Source organism: Mytilus edulis, chromosome 12 (assembly GCF_963676685.1).
Source record: "Mytilus edulis chromosome 12, xbMytEdul2.2, whole genome shotgun sequence".
NCBI classification, from domain to species: Eukaryota; Metazoa; Mollusca; class Bivalvia; order Mytilida; family Mytilidae; genus Mytilus; species Mytilus edulis.
This window is the reverse complement of record NC_092355.1, coordinates 32,236,840-32,248,230: the sequence shown is the minus strand read 5'-3', so window position 1 is coordinate 32,248,230 and position 11,391 is coordinate 32,236,840.

The window sequence follows — 11,391 nt, the reverse complement described above, 5'->3', positions numbered from 1 at the left end:
AATATCCAAGATATGAAGTTGAAAGAAGTTATGTGTTGAAAATCAGGATGAACAGAGATCCCTTTATTTGGTTCTTAAATGTTGGTTGCTGGTTACTAAATTAAATAAAATACAAAAAGGTATTATACTCTTTACAACTTAATTTTATTAACTTCAGTGCTCCAGCTATAATTCAAAAGGAACAGGGTGCCAGTGGAGGGCAGGGCACTTTTTTATGATAGGAGAAGGCACTGCTCATTTCTTTTGTCTACGTCCCTGCGTGTATCACGAGTTCACATATTTTTTTACTGTATATATTGTCAATTAAGATGCATAAGTTGTTGTTATGATTATTTATTCTATAAAATTTGCATAAGAAAAGTCATTCATACTACATGTTCATATAACATGGCAATACACATTCAAACTATTAACCAAAAGAGGAAAAATAAACTTACTATTCTCCCCCACCCCCTCTCTTTCCAAAAAAAAGAACATAAACTAAACATCTCATAGTTTACCATACATGTACATGACCGAGTAGTTGTATTTCAAAATTTTGATGTAGAGCTTGGCCCTCAAAACTTTTTTTATTGTTTGTGTTTAGGAATATATTATTTAGTGTAGCTTCATCATGTTAATTTGTGATGAGAGTTTAACTACACACTTCCTTTTTTGTAAGTTGATAGCTTGACACCATTCACTCAATTAATTTATACATATTTCTGAATTGAGAATGTATAAAACATGGATTGCCAAAAGTATGATTATCAAAAATAAATTGCAATATTTTTTTTTTGTATGTTCAAAGACAGTTAGTATCCTTAAGGTAACATTCTTATATAATTTTGTATTCAATTGGTTATTTTTCCCTATTTTTAGTGCTAGATAATATTTTAGGAGCACAATTTTGTAATAAGCATTTTCAGGGTAAGTAACTCCAAAATTAATTTCCAACATGTTTACGTCTGCTTGTCGCTCACAAGTTGAGATGGACGATGTTTCTTTGAAGGCAAAGTTGATTACTTCAATTCAATTCTAAATTCATGAAAGTCTTCATTCATACACTTTTCCATTGTGACTTGGAGATCGAAAAGAAAATGACACATTCATCATATTTATGACAAAAAGGTACATTTCTTAATTAAATTACCTAGTAATTAACACCTTTGAAGTCTTATCCACAATAATTGATTGTAATGACATGATTGACCTCGTTACCTGGGGGCAATCACCAGGTGTCATATATGTTTTTTAACTTCTGATAAGAAATCGATGAAACAAAAGGCAATTTACCAAAACGGTACAAGGGTTTTTCAGAAAACGGCATCAGGGCAGAAGGGCGCGGCTGAGGGTACACAGGGCGCGGCGCCCTTCTATTTTGGGCTAACGAGACCACTGAACTTTATTAAAAACCCTAGTTGGACGTAATACAGACAAACTGGGCATAATACAGGGCCATTACTGAAAAACAAGGCCATTACAGAAAAACAGGGCCATTACAGAAAAAACAGGGCCATTAGGGAGCTACCATTTGATTTTTATGGGGGGGGGGGGCTAGGATGAAAAATTTTGTCCTGTATTTTTTTTAGCTGTAATCTCTGTCATGCCTTTTTATTTTTCACTCAATTCGGTTCTCCTTTTTTTTTTTAGTTTATCCTGACTTTTTATTACCTAAATTGTCGTCCTGACTTTTTTTTTTTGCAAGTGTCTCATCCTGCCTTTTTTTTTTTACTCAAAACTCCTGTCCTGCCTATTTTTTTCAAATTTCATCCTAGCCTCCCCATAAAAATCAAATGGTAGCTCCCTTACAGAAAAACAGGGTCATTACAGAAAAACAGGGCTATTACAGAAAAAACAGGGCCATTACAGAAAATATGTAATTTTTAATAAACAGTCATTTCTGACAATAATGTACTTAGTTGGTTAATAAATAAATATAATAAAATACAAGAAAAAGTGAATGGTTGATTGATCCTCATAGTAACACAAAAATTGGTTTTGTGTTAGTTAAAGTCATTACTTAAATTTTTACAAACGAGTGACAAAGTAACAGATATGTGCTTATAATGTACCTTTATCACTGCTTTTTATATTGGTGAAATTTTTCTAATTTTGATAGTTCATTTATTTTTTGTTATTCTACGGATCGAGACTTTAATTGGGAATTTAAAGTTGAATTCATGAAAAACGAACGAAGAACCATTACATGACATTGATTTTGTAGGTCATAGTAGTACATAAAGCCGACCGTAAATTCAAATATACTATCACTTCTCGTTGAAGAATTTAATCCAATAGTAGACTGCTTTAGATATATATATAAATCAGAATCACTTGGTATGCTGATACTATCAATGTTGGTCTTTTGATCGAAGGTATTGGCCTTGTTATTTAAATGGCAAAAGTATGTTATCCCTATGGGCAATACAAAGTATAGGAATTCTGTTTGGTTTGTGCAACAAATTAGACTATCCCTTTGGTATTTTCTGCCTCTCTAAAAGGTTATGTTCAAGTTTCTTTTAACAGTTTTAGTTGTCTACCCCTGGTTACTTCAGGCAACAAATTGAATGAATTTGCAACAAGCCATATTATATAATACTAAATGAAATGTGTCTTGTAGGCGTTTTAATGCAGTATTTTGGTACCGGATATTGTTTAATTGACATTGATGTTATCAAACTTGAAAATATTTAAATATAGAAATTATCTCATTTTTGCAGAGCTCGTGTTTGTTTTTCGGGATTCTCTATATTTTTGAGTAACGAAAATCAGTTGTTCATTCAGTTAGATCTTAAAAATTACATAACAGAAATCTTTAGATATAAACAGTTTAACAGTTAACGATACAGCAAAACACAATCAATAAATAAAACATATGTTAATAATAGGGAGGCGGTATATGTTTTTAAAGTAGCTGACACTCGATGGGCATTAGCTGTCAAGTCCATTTTCACCGATTTAAAATTCATATATTTAATCCATTACAAACTAAAACGTTTATTTAATTAACAAAAAGTCAAAAAATAAACAAAATACACAAAACAGGAACTCATTACAATGTATTAATATTTCGTGTTAATATTAAACTAGCCAATGGTCAAATGACCTGATATAATGAAAATATAATTATTTTTAAACGTATATATGTAGATCTGCGTTATCTCATGCCATAAATTAAAACAATATTTTAATCATCGTTTTAATAACTTGTATAAGAATGTATTTTGTTTTTAGTGCCGAATTATACAGGAGATATTTCTTCTCATAGTCTACCTTGATTTCCTTTTCAGACTTTCCAACGACTTCCGAGCTTACACCATGTGCAGCTTCTTGCACCAAAACATACACATGTCATTGTCAAACAACATCAGGCACTACAACCAGTAGTAACACATTAGCACAGTTGAAAATAGAGAGGAAGACGCTGTCATCATTTAAACGAAGACATCAGAGCGCATCGGATCCTCGAAAAACGTCGATTTACATCGGATGTGTTGGTATTATGGTTCTTGTCCTGTCTGTTGCTTTCATTGTGATTTTAGACTTGTTACCTAGAGCCTAAATTTTCTGTAATATGTATCAGCTCCAAATTTTAAATGGGTTTACATCTACTCAGTATATAGCATTACAAATAAAGCATCAGGTTTTTCACAGAATCATATCTGCTTTATTCAAGTTAAACTTAAATTTTAAAGCAAATATTTTGCGAAATGGGGGTTCCATCCTCGAAAATCGTCGTTTTACATCGGATGTGTTGGTATTATGGTTCTTGTCCTGTCTGTTGCTTTCATTGTGATTTTAGACTTGTTACCTAGAGCCTAAATTTTCTGTAATATGTATCAGCTCCAAATTTTAAATGGGTTTACATCTACTCAGTATATAGCATTACAAATAAAGCATCAGCTTTTTCACAGAATCATATCTGGTTTATTCAAGTTAAACTTAAATTTAAAAGCAAACATTTTGCAAAAAGGGGTTTCCATCTTTGAAAATGTCATAAAATTTTTTAATTCATGTAACAGTTTTCGTCTATAAGATGTGTTATAATGTCATTAGCTGTAACCTATTTTCAAAAATATTTTCGACATAAAAATTTAAAAAAATAAAAACATTGGATGTGCAGGTCAGATTATTTATAAAGAACTTCACTGTCCTTTTCACATTTTTTTTTCGACCGTGCGAGAACTTCATAACCAGTCAATGTCGTTAAACACACACAGTTTCATCACATGTCTGTTACAATTTAAAAAAAGTTTACTTTAAATGATACAACTAAATGTATATACATACATTTTTGTACGTAACTAAATATATGATACCTGGTAACATTTTTAATTCATGTAACAGTTTTCGTCTATAAGATGTTTTATAATGTCATTAGCTGTAACCTATTTTGAAAATATTTTCGACATAGAAATTACAAAAAAAAATAAAAACATTGGATGATTAGCATATTAATCTATTGCAATAAAAAATCATAATATCTAATAAAATTTGTAGATTTAGCTAACAAAGTCCTTATATTTGTATAAAGTGACATTCGTTTATAGTGGAACATTGTTTTAACGTTGAATAAGCTACAATTAAAAATTGCTTGCTGGTCACTCTCTGTGATTACCATTATATTACGCTGGTTCATTTCCCAATCAATCTGTCACCAAGGGAAGATAAATTAATCGATTTTCGTTCATAGTCTTTTTCAAAAATGATGAACGGTTCTTTATATTGGTATGTAATCATTTTAAACGTTTCAAATTTATGAAATTATATTTGTACATCAATGTTTTTGATACACCAATAACAAAAACTGAAATATATTGAATTGATACATTTTGTAATTATTCAAAGTTATATCAGAAACCTAAACTTAATTATAAAATAATGAACCTGTTAAGGGGAGAGAATACTCGCATAACTTTTTCGAATTGGCACATAATACAACGAAATGTCACTCTTGCATACAAATGGCACATCAATATAATTAATTATCTGCGAAATCGTCCCCCACCTTCAATGATGATTCTAAATTATAAATATAACCAAAAGTTGTTAATCTATAGATAGTTAAGACTAATGAAAGCTAACCCAATGTAAACATATTTCTTTGCAATTTTTTAAAACTTCCTCAGAAAAATACTCGAGCCACTTGACTTTCATAGCTCAAAATTAACGTTTTTACACAATATTTGAATAAAGTAGTTGAAGATTATTCGCTTCTCAAAGTGTAAGACGCAATAAAAATCGTATGCTTGCACCATCCTACCGAAATACGGATTTAATTAAGTCCTGAACATTTCGACATTTCTTCGTATATTTTGAACAAAACCGGTTTTAACCAAATCACAAGTACGTGTTAAGATCCGACTAAATACCTATTTTCCTATATGGTCAGGTAAAGTTGCTATTGGATGTGCAGGTCAGATTATTTATAAAGAACTTCACTGTCCTTTTCATATTTTTTTCGACCGTGCGAGAGCTTTATAACCAGTCAATGTCGTTAAACACACACAGTTTCATCACATTTCTTTTACAATTTAAAAAAAAGTTTACTTTAAATGATACTACTAAATGTATATACATACGTAACTATATATATGATACCTGGTAACAGTATTTAATGAGAAATTTGTTGCCGATATAAGTCAGGCGTTAAACGGCTAAGATAAATACGTCGTCTTTTTAAGCTTTCCAATTTTCAAACGTCGTCCAGTTCACCATTATACTTGTATGGGCTTAATTAACAACATGTCATATCAAGCAGAACATTATAGCACAGCTTAACAATTGTGTGTGCCTAAAGCACTTTGCTAATTAACATTCATCAATAACGGTCAAATCTAAACGTTTGAAAGCCAGGGATGAGTAAAAGTAATATTACAACAATACCGAATTCCGAGGAAATTTCACAGAAACGTTAGAAGCTACTTGACCAAAACAAGGACTTAAACAGAATAGCCAAATCATCTTAAGTCAAAATTTATTGATGTAGTTGGAACATCAGTTTCTTGATGATTTCTTTAAAAGCAAAACTAAATAAACAATAACCATGGAGAAAATTGAATAATGAGAACAAAGCAAACATGTATGTGTTTGTGTTATTGGTATTATATTTTTCCTTTTTAATGCATGCATCCGTTTTACCAAAATTTAGTTATATGTAACAAGCGTTTATCAGGAATCTCACACATAACCTGATTTTTTTCGTTACGACGGTGGATATTGTGCTGATTTTCAGTTAAGGATGTTTGCTGCTGCTCTTTTTGAAAATAACAAGCTTTTTAAAAGATTGTTATAAAACGATAGCATATAAATAACGAACCTAAAAAAAACCAGAAAAATTAAGGTTCTTTGTCTATTATTTTGAGATATAAGCCATTGGAAATTTGGCGGGAAATAATTATCTCTAGGTTTTTCATAAACTTACCATTTGTATCGTTCAAAAAGTATGAATAACACTGATTTTATTAGATTTTCGAAAATAGCTTTTTCTCTCTGACTGTAAGTGACAACTATACACTAAACCCATTGGATGTTGGATGTGTATTGATTGATACATATTTTTTTAATAATGGTTTTTGGCTTTTAACTAGCTTTAAGTAACATCAAGTATTCTCAGATCTTTACGTTGTGTCTTTTTTGTTTTTGTTAGGGTTTTGTGTGTGTTTTTATCGATTTGATGAGTTCAAACCTTTTCAATTGATTTTATAGTTTGCTGTGATACTGTTACACCACTGTCCAAGGCTAGTGGGAGAGTTTGGCGCCAGAAAACTTGTTTAAACCCACCACATTCTGTATTTGCCTGTCCCAACTCAGGGGCCTGTAATTAAGTGGTTGTCGTTTGCTGCTGTATGTCATATTTGTTTTTCTATTATTGGTTTGTACATAAATCAGGCCGTTATTTTTCTCGTTTCATTGTGTTACATTTGTCAGTTCGGGGCTTTTTTATCTAACTATGCTGATTTTTCTAGTTGCATTTTGTTACATTTGTCAGTTCGGGGCTTTTTTTTTATCTAACTATGCTGATTTTTCTAGTTTCATTGTGTTACATTTGTCAGTTCGGGGCTTTTTTTTTCTTATCTAACTATGCTGTATGGGATTTACTTATTGTCGTAGGTCGTAGAGCGAACCGTAGTTGATACATTGTAGCTTTTATATCATTTGGTCTCTGGTCGAGAGTCGACTCATGGCAATCATACCTCATCTTCTTATAGTTATAATGACCATTATGTATTGCCAAATACGTTTTTCAAAATCGTAAATACCTTTGATGCGCAAAATTTATTAAAACACTAGGTTTTCTTTGATGATTGATAAATAAAAAGCTAATGACTTTAATTGTCACTTTCATCTTTGATGATTTGAATCCATCTCTAAGTATAACTATATGGCTTCTAATTTTTCCATTTTACAAAAGATTGAAGTTTACCTTTTTTGTTGATTGCAGAATCAGATTTTGTTCTTTTCTAATAATTACAGGATAATCTTATGTTCAATGGTGTTTACAGCCTATATGTTTGGTTACGTTAGTTGTTGATGTGTTTGTCTTTTTAGAATATGGTCGTTTAACAATCGCCACAATTTAGTCCAATGTGACATACAATATTATGATCTTGGTGTTCGAGACTAATTATTGATTTTCTTTACAATAGAATTTTTTTCTATGTGTACCAAGAACCAAAAAGATGATAGATGAAACAAATTCGATAATATGATGCACAGATTTATCTTTGAAAAGTTATGCCTATTGTTAGTAAAAACTTCGTTCTTTCGAAAAAGTTTAAGGGACAGTTGGTTTTCAGAAAATTACTGTATCTTGGCTATCTCATGTCACCACAGAAGCTCTGTTCACTAGAATGGTAATACAATCTGAATCAAATGTCTCTTTTCGTATCTACTAAACAAGAAATTAACTTAATATTGTGACAACCATGCTTAAAAAATCATTTACTGCACGCCTTTTATAACCTCTTGTACGTGATACACACGAAATACGAACATAATTTAATGATACGATATGCATAACTTCTATTTTGTTTTACAAGAAGATATAATACAATTTTTAATGTCTAAAAAATGGATACTTTCGAAAACATTAAATATATTATTACAAAACATTGCTCGCTAACGCAAATGACGTTCATTTGATAACACATTTTGTGTGTATTTTAAAGAAGTTTTCAATTAAATGATATAGCACTAAATGTATTTGGTGAGTCCAAAACGTTTTTCTAGATTACTATTCACGAGGATCACTTGAATCCAACAATTTGAAAACCAATGATTTACAAGCGCTTGAATACGTGAAGAGTTAAATGAAAAATATTTTAAAACAAAAGTATCTTCGGATATTTATAAGACATAGAGCAAAAGTTTTCAAATTCTAATTTAGAAAAGTGTGACTTAAGGATGTACTTAGGTGAAATTAAGAACATCTAGAATCTAAAATTGATACTATAAGTTGGAAGAGCATTAATTAAGGAACAAAATAAGCTAAAAATATTAATAGTTGTAAAACACCTTATCGATATATGTTTTTTAAATGGCGGGAAAAGGCTGACTCGGACTTTTACCTTATATTTGCATTGGTACTATTTGGGTTTCAAATCGAAAGAAAAGAAATCTAGAATCTGCTTAAATTTTGGTAAATGAACTTTTAGGAGCTATTGCTGTCTTATATGAAAAATGTGTGTTATGGGGCAAAATATTTTACCATGTATCAAAGGAAAACCCAAAGGAGCTCGAACATCTGACAGACATTCCTAAACCTCACATAAGTTCTTCCTTAATGTAATTAAACGTTCGTCAACGAGACCGTTCTTAACAAATTGTATTCTTTCGTTTTTAAGAACTAGCAGAAATCAATAGTTGATATTATTTTTTCGTCTTAACACCTTAGTTTTAACAGTAGATCTTATTGTTCCTGTAGATATGTGATCTGTTCATTCTGTTTTATTAAATAAGGTAAAAGTAATAACAAGTAAATTGTACTGTATTTGTAATTAGTATTAATGATATGTATGCTTTATCATCTATCAATGATGAAATCAAATCAGTCACAGTTTCAAAGACTTTATCAAACTAATCCGTGTGACGTTACGTCACGTGAAAACCTATTTGATATTTTAAAAAAATGCATATGATTTTGTCAATGAGTTAAACGTAAGTTGCTACTGTAATAAACTTAAATGTTGTATTCACACCACAGAAGAGAGCATATGTCGTTGATATTTTTGTTCATGTTGTTATTTCAAACGATTTCTGTATCAGAAAGAAAATATCAATAAATTAATCAAATATTTGTGAATTATAATTATGATTTTTGCCTTCTACGTATACTTTCTTGTAAAATTTGCATTTATATTTCGTCATCTTGCCAAAAAACCATGATAATATATTGACAAAAGATAAAACTACTTAAAGGTCACACATACACACACACAGATATATACAAATCGTCTAAACATCAACCCAACAATGTTAGATCTGTAAATTTGCTTTCGCAAATTTTTGGTTCTTCCCTCGCCGGGATCCGAACCCATGCTACTGTGATATCGTGACACCAAATCGCCTGCACTGAAGCCGTCCCGCTAGACCACACGACCACCTGGGCTCTTAAAGATAGAGCTTTCGCTGGCCGTGTGTTACCTTTCCACGTCAGTTTTAATCTAGCGGCGTACTGCAGTACATGATATATAAGGCATGAAGATATTATTGCTTATATATATGTAGGACTATAAAGTGCGATGGGGACGCTAAAATGCGATGGTCACGCTAAAGTGCGATGGCCTACGCTAAAGTACGATGGTTTGATACGCTAAAGTGCGTTTTTACGCAAATACATCGACGGTAGCAACGTTTGACAGCATTATGACGAGAATGTTTGTCCAGATTAAGGATTTTTATTAAACGAGAAAAGAAAGAAATGAAGAGAAAAACAAATGATCATGCACAATCTGGAATTTTTGGTCGTTGCTGAAAGAGGTTAACTTAATTTGTGAAATTGTAGAAATAACTTTAATCAAAACAGTCACTTTCAAATTGAATTATTCTATACAAAAAAAATACTATATGGTTTGTTATTTCTGTTAAATAATGAATATACGTCAATTAGACAGCAACCTAACAAACAGATGTGTATATGATTGCCAATACGACAACTATCTATCTTCCACCTTTTGTCTTTACAATATGCAACTTTAAGTATGACCTTTAACACGGGCATTGTCTTATAACATATTATCTTATTAAAAAACGACTTCCACTAAAGTCCGGATGTACTAACTATATTGCAGTGTAACCATTAAACTTTTTGAACAACTATCATACTTTAAATAAACATAAGAAGATGTAGAATAAACTATCCATCCAATCCCAAATGCCGTTCATGTATGCAGCTAATAATCATTCGGCCGTCAACGTAAAGCTTTGGTCCATGCCGCAACTAGATATATAGGGTAACAATGTATAGAATGACCAGTGTAAAACAATTCAAAACAGAAAGACTACGACATGACACATAATTAAAACAATAAACCGAAATGTGATACGAAAACCATTGCATGAACCACATTCCCGTTACACCATCGGACTTTAGCGTGTCATACCATCGCACTTTAGCGTGATTTCTGATCGCACTTAAAAAAACAAAACAACCATCGCACTTTAGCGTCTGACACCATCGCACTTTAGCGTAGACCATCGTACTTTAGCGTGACCATCGCACTTTAGAGTACCATCGCACTTTAGAGTCCTACATATATATATATATATATATGACAAACAGTAGAGGTGCCTTAATTATGCTGTAAAGACCTGCAAATGTCCCATGCACGTGGTCCCATGGCTTTGGAGTTAATAATATTTGTATTATCCGCTTAAAAAAGAGGGACGAAAGATACCAAAGGGACAGTCAAACTCATAAATCGAAAATAAACTGACAACGCCATGGCTAAAAATGAAAAAGACAAACAGACAAACAATAGTACACATGACACAACATAGAAAACTAAAGAATAAACAACACTAAGAATTCTTTGACAGTAGGCAAATTAAAAAAAAATGTGGCTTACACGTACTAAGGCCTAAGGCACGAGCAATTTCCTTTACGGGAGTGTGAAAAGGGGGGAGGGAGGCTGCTGGTCTGCGTTCAACATATTTAAAGAAAACAAATTAATCTGGCCTTCATTTTGTTAATTTAAAAAATAGGGCCTAGTATACAGTTGCTCAAAAACAATTCTGAATTCATCTTCAATAAGCATTATGATGTTGAATAATAACTTCTGGCTTTGAATTGATTGAAAAACAAGGTTTGCATTTGAATAGAAAATAAATCTGTCTCGATATTAAACATCTTCTAAATGACGTTCAAAGGATCCTGGGCTGTCTTCAGGACCCTCAGTTGTCTGAACA